This window comes from Rhinopithecus roxellana, chromosome 18, assembly GCF_007565055.1.
Source record: "Rhinopithecus roxellana isolate Shanxi Qingling chromosome 18, ASM756505v1, whole genome shotgun sequence".
Lineage (NCBI taxonomy): Eukaryota > Metazoa > Chordata > Mammalia > Primates > Cercopithecidae > Rhinopithecus > Rhinopithecus roxellana.
Window position 1 is genome coordinate 25312835 of NC_044566.1, and position 20911 is coordinate 25333745.

Below are 20911 nucleotides of genomic sequence, written 5' to 3' on the forward strand. Positions count from 1 at the left end.
ACATCTGGTTGAGTTCTAATCCAGCAAACTTCCAAAAAGGACATACTTGCCATTCCTCAATCATCTGACCTCAATCCAGTGATGTAACTGAGTGTGGCTTCCTGGTTGCTGACCATGCTGTCATAATTGCATAGCCATAGGTAAAAGGATCTCACACAGGGGTTGAAACAGGCGATCAAGCAAATTTTAATTTAAATTCCCAAGCCCCATCTCTTGCTTTCTCATATTCTTCACTTTTCTATGTTCTTATCTCTTCTATTCCTTCATTCCTGTTTTTCCTAACTCTTGTGCTTACTAGCAACATTAAGCCCAGCTAAGCCTTTCCATTTGCCAAGATAACTCTCCTAAGCAGAGCAAATCACATCTACCCTTTTGCTCAGACATTCCAGCGTGCTCTGACACTATTACTTTTTTGTTGCCAATGAGGTTTTTATTGTTTGCTTAACAAAATTATTTCATTAAGTGAATGGCTTTAGAGATTCATTTGGTTTTATTTTATTACTGGCTTGGGGAAAAGATATACAGCTTTTGTTAGGAGAATATGCCAAAAAATAGAATCGGTACCTATGTAGACATTATTGTTATGATTTATTTCCCTGTATAGTAATAACATTATTTTATAGGTTTACATGAATACATTTACTTGCTGTTCTGAGAATTCCAAAGCTGATGTGTACAAGGGTTACTGCTGATGCCTGGTGCATGCTGAATCAGTAAATTCCAATCATTTGTGTATTTGTACCTATGTATATCTATACTTTATATGTCTACATCTTCATCTGTGTCTATTTGTATATATATTTCTGAGACCAGCTAAGAGTTCCCTTTCATTAAATTTCTGTTGCCATATTAAAAAAAAAAAAATACTTTCTACTAAAATGTATTAAGGGAAAAGCAAGTTATCAAGTCCACCGGACCTTCATTTATAACACCAGAAGAACACTCAGTGTAAGTGAGATCTTGAAAGAGGAGTCAAAGGTGAACTTTTTCAATGCTGGTAATTAATTCTTGCTTTGCATAGGCTAATTGAGGGCAATCATTGAATACTTGATGTCATTTCATTTCCTAGCTGTCAATGGGACTACAGCCTGCTTTCCCTGCTAAATCTGTTAACCTCTGTGCTTTCTGCTGCTGTTAGAGGGATGTTCAAGATAGAGGGGTACCAAGAACTTTGTTCTTTTTTTGTGAATGTCAATATTTTTCTTCAAAAGAATGTTGTTTTCCTTTGACAGATTTTTTTTTTTCTCTTCCTAATATCTCTGTTAAGGCACAAAAAAAAGAAGCAGCAACTTTCTGTTACTGTTGGTACCAAAATGAAGAGAGTGAATTATAAGAGAGATTTCTTAGGTGGTCTGCCTTACTTTGTAGACTAACTGGTGCTCAAATCCATGCAAATATACTCACTAACTTGTTCAGCAAATAGTTACTGAGTATCTATTAAGTTGTAGCATTGTGCTAAGTATTGGAAAGAGGTGAGAAAGGAGACATTAACTTTGCCTTTCAGCAGTTCAAAGATCACTTTTGAGGTTGAGGTGATATCAGTGCACTTGTTTCCATACGGCCTTTGGCAAAACCGGTAATATTTTAGGTGCCCACTTTCACCATTCTTGTACCTGTTGTTCCGCCAATCTTCTATACAAGGACAAATTATTTGTTTCACCATCCTTAATCCCTTTAGCTAACGCTCCACTCTATCTCACCTCTCAACCCTACCCAAATAAATCCCATTCCAAGCAAATGGCTTCTTTGGCAGTAGTTGAGGCCATACAGCCAAGTCTTTCCCATGGGAAAATGTTTGGAAATGTGTGCCATAACTTTCTGGGTTGGCTGGATACATTTGCCTTGATGGCCAATGAGATTACAGCCATGTTTTGCATCCATCCAATAACTCAGAGAACTGCAGCCAATCCAAGTGGAACAAATCATTTTTCTTCTAAAAGATCATTGAGATAAGCATTTCTGGATTATTTATTTGTTTGTTTAGTTTTTCTTAAATACTTGCCAATCTAGATTTTGCTGTATGTTTACAGCTATCCTTATACATTTTAAAAACATTTTATATTAATCTGCCAAATGTAATTTTCTACCACACACTGCTTTTCTTTCCAGTTTATTATTAATATCACTTTCTATGCATATTTGTGTGTGTTCCTCGAGAGAAAGGACTGAGACTAATATCTTTACAAGCCTCTCAGAACATAGTATTGTGGCCACCAGTGGAGGAGCTGAGTACATTGGACTGAATTCACTGGGCTTTAATCAATGTTAATTACTATTTTTTGTATAAACAAAATAATTTACATCCAAAATAGCCTTCTCACATACTTGATGACAATCTAAATCAAGTTTATTCCTTTAGCTTATTCTGGTGTCTTTGTTAAAAATTATGGAATACTTGTTTATAATTCCATATTGAGATGACAGACAACTTGGAAAAATGATAAAAGCCTCAAAGTATCTACGGACCATTAGAATATACATTGAATTTATAGTAATCCAGCAACTAGCTACTGGGTGACGTGCCCCTCTATTTCACTATTTTCCATCACAAAATAATGGGATCCAAGTTCTGTGATTCAATTTCAAAGAGATAGTTTGATTATCCCCTGAACACCTAAATGGCTTATGTTAGCATCGTATATGCTGTATGCTATATCTGTTCCAGTAATCACTGTCTCTTTTTCATATGGGCCAGTTCTTTGTTCTTTTGTTCTTTGTTAGAGGCCACCTTCATCTCCAATTTTTCCAGAGGCACGGCGCATGTACCTTAGGGCTTAATGTGGGGAAATGACACCCCATGTCATCTGGTGGATGGGGAGACTCTTCCACTCTATAAAGAAAGACCAATCTGGATATTCCTTTAGTTGTGTGCATATAATCCCCTGGGACTGGAAGATGCTACTCTTTTCCACTGGTGGAGTTCGTGTTGAAGAGTCAAGGACATTATTTTTTTCTTTATGGATCCAAGGAATGTGACTTGTCTTACAAATAGAGAACTAGACCCAATACACATAGAGATGAATAACTAGATCAGAGAAAGTGAGGCAAGAATAAGGCAAAAGTCGTCCAATAATGTATTTATTTATTTAAATATTTATTTGTTTATTTATTTATTTTTTGAGACAAAGATTCTCGCTCTGTGGCCTAGGCTGCAGTGGTGTGATCCCAGCTCACTGCAAGCTCCACCTCCCGGGTTCACACCATTCTCCTGCTTCAGCCTCCCGAGTAGCTGGGACTATAGGCGCCCGCCACCTCGCCGGGCTAATTTTTTGTATTTTTAGTAGAGGCAGGATTTCATTGTGTTAGCCAGGATGGTCTCGATCTACTGACCTCGAGAACCGTCGGCCTCAGCCTCCCAAAGTGCTGGGATTACAGCCGTGAGCTACCGCGCCCGGCCGCCCAGTAATTTTTAATTGTACACGAAAGTCATTAAGAAGTAATGAGGATGAAAACAAATATGGATTCAAGACCCGAAAATTTAAAAAAAGCATTTTTTCCCCGCAAAGTGTGAAGAAAACACACCAGTCAGCCTAGAATTAAATATGTGTATTAGATTCATTAATTGAAAACCAAAAGAAATTAAAAAGCAAAGAAACAAAAAGCATTGTTTTCCTTAAGAGAGTATCGCCATAGGCTACACATATAGTCAATTACATCCCAGCATATTAGATGCTATTTGCTATTGTAAACAACTAGCTCAGCCATCATTGTGGGTTTATTTTTTCCAAACTTTACATCTTCAAATGACCCCTGGCTTAGTCAGTTTGTTAAAAACAGCATATAAAACAACCCCTAAAGCCTTCTCTAAACTGGTACACAGCATTCTTCATTATTAAACAGCTGGCACTCTAACTATATGAAATTTCATTAAATTAACCTTAATGACTTAATGGTTCACAATCACAAAAAAAAATACAATAAAATTTTAAGATGTAACTTCTACCCTTTTCTAAAATCACTTCTATTAAAGATTTGACAATGTTAATGTTTAAATCAGATCATAGAATGATTCAACAATAATCTGCATTTTATTTTTAACTTTAAACATCTATTTTGGTCATTGCTTTTATGTTTCTTCCTATTTATGCTTCCTGTTATAGTAAAAACTTATTACTATAAAATGACTGATTTTATTTTTAATTTCTGTTTGACCTTGTCCTTATTGACTGAAAATCTATTTTTTTGATGACCTACATTATGTAAAGTACTGCTATAGGCATACCGTAAAATGTTTAAGCCCCTATTTCCAAGGGTCTTACAGACTAAAAGAAATACATAATTATACTTTGTCTACTCTTTACTAACAAAAGTCTTTTTCAAAAGCATCGTTTTGATCCTGTGAAGACTCCAGGAATTATTTCTGTTTTGTAAATGAAAAGGCAAGGTTCAGAAACAAGCAACATGCCCAAGTTAAGGGATGGTTACAGGCAGAATCAAGATACGGATTTTGTACACATCCGGGATCCTTTTCCCAATATTTCTGTCCCTAGAGTTGGGGTCCTAAAAAATTATCTGTAAGAAGCATTTGAAATTGTTACTATATGAAATATAAAGAAGAGGAGCTTTTCAAAGGCCATTAGTGAAATTAGAAATGATTTTACGGGAGAGTCCCACAAATTAGGATAATGTGATCCTCTGAAAATGTCTGAGACTGTCTGAGCCATGATATTAGATGTAGGACATAAAAGTCAGGGCTAATACATCAAGAAAATATTTTATATGCTCTTTTCTAACTGTGTATACAGGTGAAATATCTATTAGGGTCAGCATCTGTTGAAAAATTGTATATATATATGTATAATTTTAATTGACAAAAATTATATGTTTATGTTATACAATATGGTGTTTGATATATGTATACACTGGAGGTGACTAAATGAATTTTATTAGCATATGTATTACCTTATATATTTATTTTTGTTGGTAAGAACTTTTAAAGTCTACTTTTTAGCAATTTTCAAGTATACAATATATTGTTCTTAATTACAGTCACCATGAGATACAACAGATCTCTTGAACTTACTCTAGCTGAAATTTTCTACCCTTTGATCAACATATTCCCAATCCCCACACCCTCTAGCCTCTGGTAACCACCACTGCACTCTCTGCTTGTGGGTTCAACATTTTTAGATTCCACATATGTGTGAGATCATGTGATTTTTATCATTCTGTGGTTGGCTTATTTTATTTAACATAGTGTCTTCTAGGTTCATCCATGTTGACCCATAAATGACAGCATTTTCTTCTTTTTCAAGGCGGAATAGCATTTCATTTTGTATATATATATATCCCATTTTCCTTATCCATTCATCATTATTGGATACTTACGTTGATTCCATGGCTTGCCTGTTCCGAATAGTGCCGCAGTGAACATGGGTTGTGCATACATCTCTTGTACTTGCTTATTTCATTTTCCTCAACCAGGAGTCGGATTGCTGCATCATATAGTAGTTCAATTTTTGATTTTTTGAAAAACCTCCATTCTCTTTTCCATAATGGCTGTATTAATTTACATTCCCACCAAACGTGTATAAGAGTTCCTTTTTCTCCACACTTTTACCAACATTTGTTTTATTTTGTTTTGATAACAGTCATTCTAACAAGTATGAAGTGAAATCTCATGGATTTGATTTGCATTTACCTGATGATTAGTGATATTGACCACTTTTACATATACCTGTTGACCATTTGTATGTCTTCCTTTAAGAAATATTTGTTCAGGTCCTTTGTCCATTTTAAAAATCAGATTTTATATATATACACACATATGTATGTATATATGTACACATATATATGTGTGTGTGTATATATATTTGCAGTTGAATTATTATGGCACTAGGATTCTGGGTAATATTTATTTATTATTTTCTTTAAGTTCTGGGTACATGTACAGAATGTGCAGATTTGTTGTGTGGGTAAAGGTATGCCATGGTGGTTTGCTGCACTTATCAACTGATCACCTAGGTATTAAGGCCTGCATGCATTAGCTATGCTGCCCTTCCCCAACATGCCCCAGTGTGTGTTTTTCCCCCCATGTGTCCATGTGTTCTCATTGTTAAGCTCCCTCTTATAACTTAGAACATGCAGTATTTAGTTTTCTGTTCCTGCATTAGTTTGCTGAGGTTAATGGCTTCAGGCTCCATCCATGTCCCTGAAAAGGACATGATTTTATTCCTTTTTATGGCTGTATAGTATTCCATGGTGTATACATACATTTTTTTTTTTTAATCCAGTCTATCATTGATGGGCATTTGTGCTGATTCCATGTCTTTGCTATTGTGCGTAGTGCTGCAGTGAAGATATGTGTGCATCTATCTTTATAACAGAATGATTTATATTCCTTTGGGTGTATACCTGGTAATGAGATTGCTGGGTCAAATGGTTTTTCTAGTTCTAGATACTTGAGGAATCACTACACTGTCTTCCACAGCGGTTGAACTAAATTTATCTTCCCACCAACAGTGTAAAAGTGTTCCTTTTTCTCTGCAACCTCACCATTATCTGTTGTTTCTTGACTTGTTAATAACTGGTATTCTGACTGGGGTGAGATTATTGTATCTCATTGTGGTTTTGAGATCTGTCTATCTATCTATCTATCTATCTATCTATCTATCTATCTATCTATCTATCTAAATAAGAGAGAAAGTATACAGAGTAATATAATAAATTTCCATGGAGCCACCACCCATCACTGTTATTCTCTGGAGAGTCACATGAAATGTTCCAAACTATACTGGAATCCCCATCTTCTCCTTCTATCATATCCTATCATGCAGCCTACACTGCAGTCTAGGTACTTCTCTCCCAACCTATCAAACATATTTATGCTTCTGTGCTTTACTGATTCTGTTCCCTCTCCTAGAATAATCTTGCTGTTTATGTGAAAGTCATTTGTTCTTCAAAATTTTTTCAATTGCCCACGTAGAATTAATTGCCTTCACCTCTTTGTTCCTATAGAATTTAGTTAATACCAAAAAATAAAAGGTAAAGACTATAACCTCATGTAGTATGTGGTTATAAAATGTTATAAATGGTTCAGGGTCCTTCATTTTACTACACAGTCCCACAGAAGAAGGAGCATATCTATTCTTCACTGCAGTGTCCCTGTGCCTAAGGTACTGCTATGTACATAAGGGAGTACCTATACAGTGAATATTTAATGAAATCAAGAAGAGATAATCAGAGGCAGAGTGGGAGTATGGATTGAATTTTATTGCAGATATAATAATAAGCTTTATTCATGACCAAGACAGACAGGTTGTCTGGGGTCTGAGAACTATTAGAGGTAGTATCGTCCTGGAGTCCAGCTCACAGAGCAAGGAGACATGAATATTTCCCTGTAGTTACTGGACCAGAACAACCTGCACAGATTCATTGGAAATTGTTTTCTTCCTTGCATCCAAACAATTCTACACTACTAGGGCCCCAGAGCAAATAGAGATGTAGGGAAATTTCTGTTTATGTAATGTACTCTAGCTGAGTAAGCATTTTTCAAACCCCTTCCTCAAAAACATGGGTTTTACACCTGTGACTCTGCTCACACTGACTTCCCACTAAAGCACCTAGCCTTCAGCTTATTTATCAGATGCAGAAGTAAATTGCTAAGGCCAAGGTTTACTGGAGTTTATTCTTATCTATTTTAGAATCCCATTGCTGAAACCTCTTGTCTACTTCCAACTGTTGGGTGTCTTTAAAAGAAGTGGTCTGTTTTGATTTGCATTTCTGTGATGGCTAGTAATGATGAGCATTTTTTCATGTGTCTGTTGGCTGCATAAATGCCTTCTTTTGAGAAGTGTCTGTTCATATCCTTTGCCCACTTTTTGATGGGTTTGGTTGTCTTTTTCTTGTAAATTTGTTTGAGTTCTTTGTAGGTTCTGGATATACACCAGTTAGAATGGTGATCATTAAAAAGTTAGGAAACAACAGGTGCTGGAGAGGATGTGGAGAAATAGGAACACTTTTACACTGTCGGTGGGAGTGTAAACTAGATCAACCATTGTGGAAGACAGTGTGGCGATTCCTCAAGGATCTAGAACTAGAAATACCATTTGACCCAGCCATCCCATTACTGGGGATATACCCAAAGGATTATAAGTCATGCTGCTATGAAGACACATGCACACGTATGTTCATTGCGGCACTATTCACAATAGCAAAGACATGGAACCAACCCAAATGTCCATCAATGACAGACTGAATTAAGAAAATGTGGCACATATACACCATGGAATACTATGCAGCCATAAAAAAGGATGAATTCGTGTCCTTTGTAGGGACATGGATGAAGCTGGAAACCATCATTCTCAGCAAACTATTGCAAGAACAGAAAACCAAACACAGCATGTTCTCACTCATAGGTGGGAATTGAACAATGAGAACACTTGGACACAGGAAGGGGAACATCAAACACCGGGGCCTGTTGTGGGTAGGGGAAGGGGCGAGGGATAGCATTAGGAGATATACCTAATGTAAATGACCAGTTAATAGGTGCAGCACACCAGCATGGCACAAGTATACATATGTAACAAACCTGCACGTTGTGCATATGTACCCTAGAACTTAAAGTATAATAAAAAATAAAGAAAGTAAAATACATGTTCTGTGTCTGATAGAACAGACATATAGGCAGACTATGCATAAATCACAGATTTTTAAAGAACTAGTTGTGAAAATTTAAGGGAAATAATCAGTTAAGACACAGTGAAATCAAAGAACAATTGACTCTCTTCCAAAATATTGACATGTATTTTCTGGGTGAATTTTGTGTTGCCTAGAGTTTGGTTGTTAGCATTAAAGATTCAGAAATATAACAATTTCAGCTTTTTTTAAGTTGATGCAGATTTCCAAAATGAATTCGACTTAATGAATGCAAAACAGTGGTGTGGATTACTAGAATAATTATTTTTAAAACAGCACAAAATACAGACACTAATACTTGTATCAACATGGCCAAAATATTTTCTGCTTAGGGAATGTGTGTGGGAAAATATATTATAATACAAATAACAATTTGTGTGAATAATAAATGTAACTGTTACCAGAACCCAGAGAAAAAAAAAAAGAAGAAGAAGAAGAAGTGTCTGTAATTTTATGTATCCTTGAAGAGAAATTCTCAAAGTTGCTTAAAATCCATGTTTGAACTTCCTTGTAACTTTAAGTTATATTCCAATCAATGATTATTTTTCCACTGAAATGAATGACTGATTGTGATATAGTGCCTCAACACATGTGCAAATAACCACAGTTGAGACACAGATTGTGTCTGAATGCTATGGGTTTTCAGAAGAGGCAGTGCTTCTTGGAGGATGTAAATTTAATCTGAACTTTGTATAATAGATAAATTGAATTTAAATGGAAGTAGCAACACACCTGGAAAAACTTAACAGAGTTTCACAGGAATAAAAGGGAATGTGTATTTAAGATAATACACATATATTACTTCCTATAAAAGGAAGTAATGTCATTCTCCAAGGAAAAGATTTTAGAGGCATTAACTAAGTCCCTTAACTAACAAGGTGGCATTAGTTTCAAGAAGAAAAAGCGCACATTTCACTGGAAAGCCAGTGATTAGACTGTTAAAATTATGATTCTAGGTGACAAATCTGGCAGCATCAGAAGACTAGAAACAAGGGTATTATTTCAAAGGCTTCTGATTATCCAGACGTTAGAGATAAGGACCTATATTAAAGTAGAAGGAAAGAAATATACTATAGAGGATATGACAAATGAGGTAGAAAAGAAGAATATAGTCTTTCAAAAACTTCTGTAAGTTTTGAAAATGGATCACATTGGCTCTCAAAATTGGTTATGTGTAATTATCATCTGGGAAATTTTTGAAAAGACCCATCGCCGTGGTAATGTTTCTGAAAGCCTAGGGTGGGGCTTATGATTGGTATTTTAAGTAAATGGCTCAATTGTTTCTAACAGAGATGGTACATAGATCACAATTTGAGAAGCACCCATTTAGTAGAGAGCTGAAGAAGGAAGGAAAAGCAAGGTACTGGGGAACTATCAAACAGTTATTCCGTGCAATTTGCTATGGCCATTGTTTTCTGGTTTTAAACTTTATTCACTAGACATTTGTTAATTTAATATTTTAGAAGACATAACCCGGGCACCATGATTCATGCTTGTAATCCCAGCACTTTGGAAGGCTGAGGTGGGAGGATCCCCTGAGCCCAGGAGTTTAAGAACAGCCTGGGCAACATAGCAAGACCCCATCTCTACAAAAAATTTAAAAAATCAGCCAGGCAGAATGGGGTTTGCCTGTGATCCCAGCTACTTGGGAGGCTGAGGTGAAAGGATCACTTGAGCCCACGAGGTCAAGGCTACAGTAAGTCATGATTGTGCCGCTGCACTCCTGGGTGGGTGACAGACCCTGTCTCAAAAAAGAAAGAGAAGGGACTCATCAATAAATTTTGAAAAGGAATGGTAATAAGGGTAAAACTTGCCTGTTAACATACATTAAAATGGTATAAGAATTGTAGGAATGTCTAGAGTTCTCAGGTGACTTAAAGCCTCCTAGGTCAGTGTGGGCACCAAACACTCAGATGTTATTTTCAAAACCATAAGATTAGATAAAAGAAGATAGAGAGAAAGACTAGAAAAGAGCTAAAGACAAAACAGCAACAACCTGCCCAACCATGGAGACAGGAGGAGAAAGTGTAATGGAGCAAAAACACTGTCCACTGGAACTTCCAGGCAGTTTACATCAGGATATTCCCAGGAAGCAAAGTTAGAGGAGTTTCACTACTCCCTGTAGCTTTGTTTGATTTGTTTCTTGTACAAAAACTCTAGGCTTTTGGTAGTCGTAATATTTCCTACTATTATGACTATCATTTTATTAAAATGCTACATTAAGGATAAAATAATTTATTGTTCATATAAGCATCTTCTCTGAGCGGTCATGACTGCAATATTCTTTTCCACTCTGTGCTAATGAAATAACCTAAGTGGTTAGGACATACACAGCTACTATACATGGCCAGCCAGTCAGCTGTAAAATTTCAGGTTGGGGAAAAAAAAAAAAAAAGCATTTTTTGTGAACCATTAAAATGCAATAAGTTGTTTGATGACTGAAAACTTTTGTTTCAGTCCAACATAAAAGTTAATACAATTATTTAAATACACACAGTTGAAAAACAGTTTACAATCTTTTGCATCCTGTGGCTAAGCACCTAGAGTATATTTGAACAAAAAAGTATACATATGCAAAAAAAGAACAGGTTAATAAAGACTGTCAGTGAAACCAGAATTCAGCTTAGTAAGTGGCACAAAACTAGTCTTTGCATTTAGAAAAATGTGATATTACTTTCAACCTGGTGAGCCTATTATGTCTGCATCTCCTCAGATTTTTACATGGCCTTGAGCAATTTGGGCTAGAGCCAGCTGTAACAGTATTATTTCAGAAAATCACTTCCTATTTTTGTACATTTTAAGGATGTACTAAAAGGTACTTTCAAGTCTGAAAATATCCACTGATCACACAGCAATGATATCTCATTTACAAGGCCTCTATGTAGCCACAAACTGTTTTCTTTAACAGTTCAACTATCTCAGGAATAGTAATAAACACGAACTACTCTATTACCACATTTTTTAAAAGCTGTGCAGTTTACCTAAACAATGAATAATGTCATATGCTTTAAATTCTCCCTAAAAAAAACAAATACTACTTTCCGTATGACAGGGGTTGGCAAATTTCTCTGTACAGAGCAGAGAGTAAATCTTTTCTGCTTTGTGGGACTGTAGGGTCTCTATTTTGACTATTCAATTCTGCCATTAAAGCATGAAAGCAGCCATAGACAATGTGCACAGGAATGTGTGAACCTCTGTTCCAGTAAAACCTTATTTATAAAAATAGGCAATGGGCCAGATTTGGCCTTCAAGCCATAGTTTGTTAACCCCTGTTCTATGAGATTCTTTTTCTAACGTGTCAGTAATGTGAATATGCTTGTTATCTAACACACTGAATTATTTTTATGTTTATTTTTATTGATACATATTAGATATATATATGTGTTCAGGTACATGGGATAATTTGACATCTTCATTAATAAAATTAGGGTCATTGGGATATCCATCACCTTAAATATTTTTCCTTTTGCTAGGAACAGTTGATTTATTCTCTTCTAGGCTATTTTTAAATATATATTACATTAATGTTAACTATTATCACCCTACTGATCTATCAAACACCAGATCTTATTTCTTCTAAATGTATATTTGTACCCATTAAAAAACCTCTCTTTATCCCCTCACTATCTTTTAGCATGTTGAATTATGTCCCATACTCTTAATTTTAAAACCAGGACAGTCACTTGTCACAACTCAAGTTATGAACAGTGCCTAATTTTGAGACATTCATTGCAGAAATGAAATGGATATGTAGAGTTGGCAGAGATTAGGAAATCACTGAGAAATTCTTTAATATATAGGTTATAGATGAATAGGTTACTCATTCTAGTAAGTAATGGAGTGCATTATTATCACAACTATCTGAGTTTGTTCGTGCTGCTATAACAGAACACCATAAACTAGGTAATTTACAAATACCAAAAATATTTCATCATAGTTCTAGAGGGTGGGAAGTCCAAGATCCAGGAGCCAGTAGGTATGATTGTCTGGTGAAGGCTGCTCTCTGCTTCCAATATGGTACGTTGATGCTGCATCTTCCGGAGGGTAAGAATGCTATGTCCTTACACAGCAGAAGGCTCAAGGGCAGGAGAGTCCAGTGCTGTGTGAAGCCTCTTTTATAAGGGCCTTTATCTTATTCACAAGAAAGGAACCCTCATGGCCTAAGCACTTCTTAAATGTCCTACCTCTTAAAATTTCGCATTGGCAATACCTGAATTCTGGAGGGGACACATTAGAACCACGCATATCACAAGTGGCATTTGGAAAGACAAGGTTTTCTGAAATGCCCTAGTCTGTTCATTGTTCACTCTTTACACACACACACACATACACACACACACACACACACACAGCCCTTGTCTGCTTGACAAAATCCCTTTTATCCTTCAGATTGCTTTTTCTGTAAACCTCCCACTCAAACTAAGTGAAATACTTCCCAAGTGCATTGATTTCTGTTTGCAGTTACAACGCCACATTGTACTTATGTGATTGCATGTCAATGACTAGGACAGAGAGGCTGAGGGCATGGTAAGCAGGTAGGCAGGGCCAGAGATCCAGAAGGGTTTTGTATTCTGTGTTAGACAGGCTATATTAAGGCAAGAGCAGTGGAAACCATTGCAGAGAATCAAGCATAAAAAGTATGCATTGGATCAATGTTTTAGAAAAATGACAAGACAACTGCATGGAGAATGCATTATAGGGGGATGAAGTAAAGAAGGGAAAATTGGTAGTATGTTATTAGTGACCCAGAGAAAGATGATGGTGGTTTGAACCAGGAGAGTAGCAGGCAAGAGAGAGAGAAATATTGACATTCAGGTTTTATTTTGGGGGTTGCACCCATAGCATTTCTAGTGGACTGGATGTGAGAGAAGGAAAAGAAAAAAAATCAAAAATATCATCAAGGTTTTTGCTTTACACTGGGATGATAACGTTACCATATACAGGGGATGATACTGATGTCTGAAAGAGAAAATAAGAGCTCTGCTTTGTCTCTTTTATTTGAAATGACTAATTGCTGAGGATATCAAGTAGGCAGTTGGCTCTAAGAATACAGGTTAGAAAATGAGTCAGAGCAGAAGATATTAGTGCCCTACAATGTCTGGGGTTGCCAGTAATCCGTGACGATTTTCCTGTGTATATACCTGATCCTACACCATCACTGTTTTATACATATATATATATACGGAGAGAGAATTGTATTACTATATATAGTATATACAGTGTATATATAGAGAGAATATAGTATATATAGTATACTGTATATATTACTATATATAGTGTATATGTACTGTGTGAAATATACTATATACAGTGTATATATACTATATATAGTAATATAACACTCTCACTCTCTCTCTCTTTCTCTATATATATAGTATTCAGTTAAATGTTGATGTAGGCAAAATGATTAGAGGTGTTCAGAGAAGGCTACATAGAAGCCATGGGCTTCAAGTGAAGTGAATGGCACAGAGGACGATGAGTTTGATTGACCTCAGTAGAAGCAAGGGCATCACAACTCTGTTAGTTAAAAGGGCAGGCTGGAGAGAAGTAAAATCAAGAACAAGTGAGAGTTTGGGTTGTGATTTTAGGCATATAGAAGAACATATACTCCTTTCTCTTTGTATTCTTGTTTGTTTGTCCACAGCATCAAATAAAAACAGATAAAGCTCTTTGAATATGTGTTTTAAGGAATTTTAAGAATTACACATCCAAAGTACTTGGATATATAAATCTGCTTTATAAAATCGGTCATTAGAAATGTGGCAACATGTATGATGGATGCCATCTTCAAATGTCAGTAGTAACAATAACAGAATGTCAGTTAATGAGGGTGGCATTACTATATTCAGTCTATCACTGAGCATTTGAACAAACGTTTAAAGATGACAGTTAATAGTACACAAATTATGCCCAGTTAGAAGTCAAAGCTTGGGGTTCTCCTAAGGCCTTTCAAATAAGATAATAGGAGAGTACCATTCAATTCATAATCTTGAATTGAGGAATTGTTTCCCAATGGGAAATCTACATTTCATTATTACAGGGTGTAAAATTCTTGGTGAATTTTTGAAAATGTGGACACTACAGATTCCTGTATATTTATTTTAGGGTTACATGTATATTTAAATAGAAAATACATAACGAGTCCAATTTCGAATTCCAATGAACAGGAAGCCTAGAAGGAAACTCTTAGATTTGAGGACATCAGATTTGTTATTGGTAACATGAGAAAAAGCTCTTGTATTTAGAACCAACTCTCTCTTTTGAGTTAGGAATAAAACTCACATACACACTCCTTTACTTCAGTATATGATGCCATACCTCCAGGTATCTCCCTGTAAATCAATTTTATTAAATAAAATTTACCATATGCCTAATGTGTTCTCAAGGTACTATTCTGAGAAAAAAGAAAACACTAAGACAAGTAAGACACAGTCCTAAAATTCAGGGAGTGGCCAACCTAGTGGAAGAGACAGCGTATTCACATGTTATAATTAATATTCACATGAATTTTAGTGCAGCATCTTAGGTACAGAGGATGGAGAAGTGGAGAATGAGAACGTCTGCTCAGGGGAAAGCATTAGAGCTCTTCTTTAAGAGAGGAAAGGTTTTTACATAGACAGCAAAGAGCCGAAAATTAATTCCAGGCACAAGGAACAGCAAATTGGAGAAAAGAATAAAATACTTTAACTGAATCATGCTCTCTCAGAAGACTTTATAGAAATGCTTAGTTTTGGAAAAGGGGAACTACGGAGGAGCCTCAACCGACCCCCCTACCCCACCCACCCGCACTCCCTGCATTTCTATTCTGAAAGAAAGGTAAAATGTTGGTTCTGTACATAGTGATTCATCAATCAATGAATGTGTAGCAATACCTATTGTGTGTGCTCTATAGTGTCATTGGTACTTCTGATGTATGGTCTAGGTACATTAATTCATCCATTCATTCACTCAAAAATACCATAGGGTTGCTACTGTATGCCAGAAGGTTTGCAAGACTAGGGTTGTAGAAATAGTCCCTGTCTTGTAAAACACTGCAGTGCAAGAAATAACCATTTTTTCCTTTACTTTTTAAAACTTTTGTTCAAATCAGGAATACTTAAAGATGTAATTTTGTCCTACTAAAGCATATTAATTGAAATAGTATGTAGGGCATTTTAGCTATTAATGTTTAAAGTGAAAGGCAAACAGTTATTGTATATTTATTTCCAAAGAAATTCAATAGGAAACAGGGTTTAACACCAATCCTTATATCTAAAAATATGACAAAATAGTATCATATGTGAGCTTGACAAAGAATAGTCCCGACTAGGCACAGGCCTGGTTGTTTCTCTTTTCTTTTTTATTTTTTTTTCAATGGCACATTAATTAAAATGTTAAAACATCTTGAGCTATCTTACTTTCCTGTTTGTTTTGTTAGAAACTAATATAAAAGCCACTGCTGACACACTGACAGTCTGTTGACAGCTTTAGCTTCCAGAGTGTTTGGAAGGCTGTTCCTGGGGCATTACATTTGGAAAGAGTTCAAAGTGATTGTAAACTTGTTTAGATTGTGATATTGAAAACAACACAGGGTGAAATTGTGCTCTGACTGTCTCAAATGAATCTGTTAGCATCGCTGTCTCTTCCCCGGAGTACTTAGAAATTAATTTTCCATCTATAGTCTTATTCCCTAAGGATTTAAGGGAATGAAGCAAAATTGTGAGTTTTTAAAGATTTTTTTCTAAAGAATGACCTATTAAGTTTAAAGGAGTACCAATGTAATGTATCAAATAGTCTTTTTAAAAAATAATTCCTTTCCTTCTTAGCCATTTTTGAAAAATTAACAGGAAATGGAAATGCTATTGAACCTCCTTCCTCTTTCAACAGTGAGGAGCAGAGGACAGAAAGCCCCACCGTGCCTTCGTGCAAGTGATAGTCTCACCTCTCAGCATGTGTTTGTGCCTCCATCCTTCGTTTTCTCTAATTTCTAACTCTAAGGTAGTAGAGCTCTTAAATGGTTTTCCTGCTTTCTCTGCAGCTGAATGGTAGGTCTATAGGGTTTTTTTCTTTTTTGAGATTGAGTTTTGCTCTGTTGCCCAGGCTGGAGTGCAGTGGCGCGATCTCAGGTCACCGCAGCCTCCACCTCCCAGGCTCAAGCCATTCTCCTGCCTCAGGCTCTGGGAATACAGACGTGTGGCACCACAACCAGCTCATTTTTGTGTTTTTAGTAGAGATGGGTTTTCACCATTTTGGCCAGGCTGGTCTTGAACTCCTGGCTTCAAGTGATCCACCCACCTCAACCTCCCAAAGAACTGGGATTATAGGCATGAGCCACCGCACCCAGCCCAGGTCTATAGGATTTTAATTGCTTCCCACATGCTAAGGGAGAATTATATCACATAATGAGGCTTTGTAGGGAAAAATGTGGCTTTCACACTTGTTTTCAAGGGAAGGGAGTACTCAAGCTATGCTGATGTGGGCATGTGCATCCTAAGGACCTGATAACCAAAACTAAACTAAAATTAGTAAAATCCATGGGTGTATGGATCAGTAGAGGCAAGCTTCTCAGGACAGGCGGAACTACTGGGGAATGAAAGGACATATGCCCCACATGAGAAAAACAACCCCAGCATGGAGTCAGGGCTTGAGTTGCTTCTTGCTAGCCATGCAAACATGACAATTCAGTTTCTGAACTTTCTGACTCCCATGCCTCTCATCTACAAAACGAGGAGTAGTACTACTGATTTGGCAAGATTGTTGCAAGAATAATGCCAGGGAAATTTGATTTGAAATGAGGACCTATTAAAATGCAAGGCATTCTAGTCTATGATATACATTTTCTAGGTCACGTTCTGAACATCTTTAGATACCTGTTGTAGGTCATGTCTTTCCCCATTGTGGGGAGTATGGGATTGAGTCCTTCAGCCTTTCTCAACTGTGGAACTAAGTCATTCATTTAATGTTATGAATGAATTCTAGAATGGTACTAGTTAACTACATTTTGGGGAGAATTGAGAAAATAGTCACTGAAATCCGGTCCTCTACTCTCTGCTTCAGAAGAGAAATCCTGCTGAGAAAGACTGCGAGATACTAAACTATTCATGCTCTCTGAATGAAAGAGCTTAAGAAAACCTTTAAAAAAAAAAAAAAAGCAGATTTAAATAAATTTTAAAGCCCCCTGCCTTGAAATATATTTCAGAATATCACTTTTGACTTTTTTTGATGAATTCCATGCTAAGATTATGAATTAACTTTTGTATTGTCTTTCCTTGTGCACTACATTGTGCTGAAGGCTGCTGCACAAAGAGAAACACAAATATTAATATTTTATGTTAATATAAATGTTAACATCTTATAATAATTATGAGCATAGAACCCAAAACTTTTTGTAATCCCTAATAACTACTTTTATGATGGTGATGAAGATGATGGAGAAGTCTGAAATACTAGTAGTTATCAAATAAAAAGATATTAATATCTAAGCTATAGAATTATTTCATATTGCAAGATGATTTTCATAGTAAACAGCAAATAAACTCACTCATGTCTTTGTGATATGAATCCACAGTTTTATTCTTACTGTGCTAGGAAATTTTCAACATTTATTCTCAGTTTAAGTCATTTTGGTGTGAAATACTGGGTAATATAAAAACAAATGTCTTTATATGTCTGTTAATGTTTTCGTCTGTATTAAACATTTTCTATGGATCATGCATGTGTTTGTGCTTTGCTTTGACATAGGGATTATAATTTCAGTACTGCAAATGAAAATCTTGAAGAGTCACAGGCAAGAGGGATTTAGCCCGAGATTATCAAAAGCACTTGGCATTTGTTTTCTCTCACCTCCTTTCCACATTCATTTAGAACTTCAGATTTATGATGGCTTTTATGATAGTACATGGTTCAAAGAGAATAGTAATTTTTAAAAAAATGTCCAGGGAAAAAACAAATAAAACTTTTATGACATATTTTCAGAAAAACCACAGACTGGAAGATGTTACTATGTAGTGGTTCTCTGAGCATCACCTGGGAACTTGGTAGAAATGCAGATTCTCAGGTCCCACCACGGGCACACTGAATCCGAAACTCTGGGAGTGGGACCCAGCAATCTGGTTTCACACACCCTGTGGGTGATTCTGACCAAGTTTGAGAAACACACTTCCTGAACAGTGTCTCACTCTCTCACGTAAATGACTCAGTCTTTCTAGTTTAATACACAAGCATCAGCACTATAAACACCACATTTAAAATAAAATCTGGAAAAGACAGGAAGAGTTTTCACTTCATTCGGGGAAAAAAAAAAAAAAGAGTTGTTTCAGGGCCATCACTTTGAGAGAGGAGGGAACATACATGAGACCTTGTATGCATTTCCAGCTGGGATTATGACTGGTTCACAGCTGCCTATTAAGAGTCACTTACAGTAGAAAGCTCACAATGTTCAAGGATCGAAACACGGCAGATAAAATCTGTTGTTTAAAGCACCAAATATGGCTGTAGATTCACTTAGTAAATATGAGTGGTAGGAATTTTATTTTCAATTTCAAGTTCTTTAAAAAAATTATTTAAAAATAGATTCAAGTTTTCATACTCTTCAAGCATGCTTTTAAAACTATGTCACTCTTTTCTATTAGCCCCCTAAGATTGGGTAGCATAGCAAATGGTAGCCACTCTATGGCAAATGCTTTCAGCATACAGACTGTGAAAAATTCTATTGTGGATATTATTCTACTTGAACCAAACTGTTACAGGAAAGGAGTCCCGATCCAGACCCCAAGAGAGGGTTCTTGGATCTCATACCAGAAAGAATTCAGGGTGAGTCTACAGTGCAAAGTGAAAGCAAGTTTGGTACATCTACCCTAGGTATAATAGTTGTATATACGTAGGGTAAAAAAAGATCGTGAGGAGATGTGCTGTGCTACAAGGGTTTCATAAAGAATTAATTTTCTTACTATATTTTGCAAGAATCAATGTTATTATCTATAAAGCAAAATTAAGAATGCCTTTGTTCTCAAGACATCTGGATATCAAGACAACCCCAAGTCTGGGTCTGTTTAGTAAACATTATCAATTTGTTCCCTCAACTGTTAGGAATACCTTTTAGAATGCAGCCCAGCAAGTCCCAGCCTCGTTTTCCTAGTCCTCACTCAATGCCTCTGACAAAACTGCACCAGAATGTGTCATATATGTTGAAACTCATCTTCTACAAGCTATGCAAAGCAATCCCTTATCTATTAGAAAGTAAGGACTAAGCAAATTAACAAAAGGACTAAGATGATTGAAAACATATTGGTGCCTTATTATGAATGTTTTCCAAGACATTTATAAGATAGAGATGTTAAAAGAAAACAGTGCAAATTCTATTGCCTACTGTGTACTTCCATTTCAAATATCTAGTTCACATATTAGTAATTGGGTTCAAGAAGGCTCTTCACTGCTAATGACAAATCAATCACCATCTCTGAACACTGCAGTATGTACTCATGACCTGTAGATTGTGTTGGAATTTTAATATATGGGGAAGTATTTTGAAAAGTTAGGAATCTGAGTTGGAAAGGCATCCAGAAAATTGATTTTGGTTTTTCTTAAGAAGGGTCAAGCCTGGGTGTGGTGGCATACACCTGTAGTCCAAATCACTTGAGCCCAGGAGTTCAAGACTAGCCTGGGCAACGTAGGGAGGCCCCGGTCTCTACCAAAAATAAATAAATAAATAAATAAACAACAACAACAAAAACAGCTGAGTGTGGTGGCGTGTACCTGTAGTCCCAGCTAAATGGGAGGCTGAGGTGGCAGGATCACTTTAGTCTGGGAGGTCAAGGTTGCAGTAAGCCATGATTGTACCACTGCACTCTGGCCTGGGTGACACGGTGAGACCCTGCCGGAAAAAAATGGTAAGAAATCAAGGGACTTTGTTAAAAAAAATTGTAATCTCATATTAGTAGTCTAGTAATTGTGGATTTTTTCATTTTATAGAGGAAAAAATTGTACTTTAATGAGAGTACATTTTTATAAAGCAATTTCTTCTTTTTGCCATGCTATTTTCATACTTGGTATTTTAGACAGTGGACATCTTTTAGTATGGAATTACGTGTATGATATTCGTTTGACCTAGCAATCACAGTACTAATAGGCTTCACATCTGTTTATTTTTAAAGAAATGTGAGCATTTGGATAGAAAACACTGTTAATGAAGTTTTTTGAAAAAATGACATTCTGAACATATTAAATAATGTCAAATTAAAAAAAATAGATAATAGGACTGAGAAGCCTTTTCCAGTCGCAGAGGGATTCAGTAGTA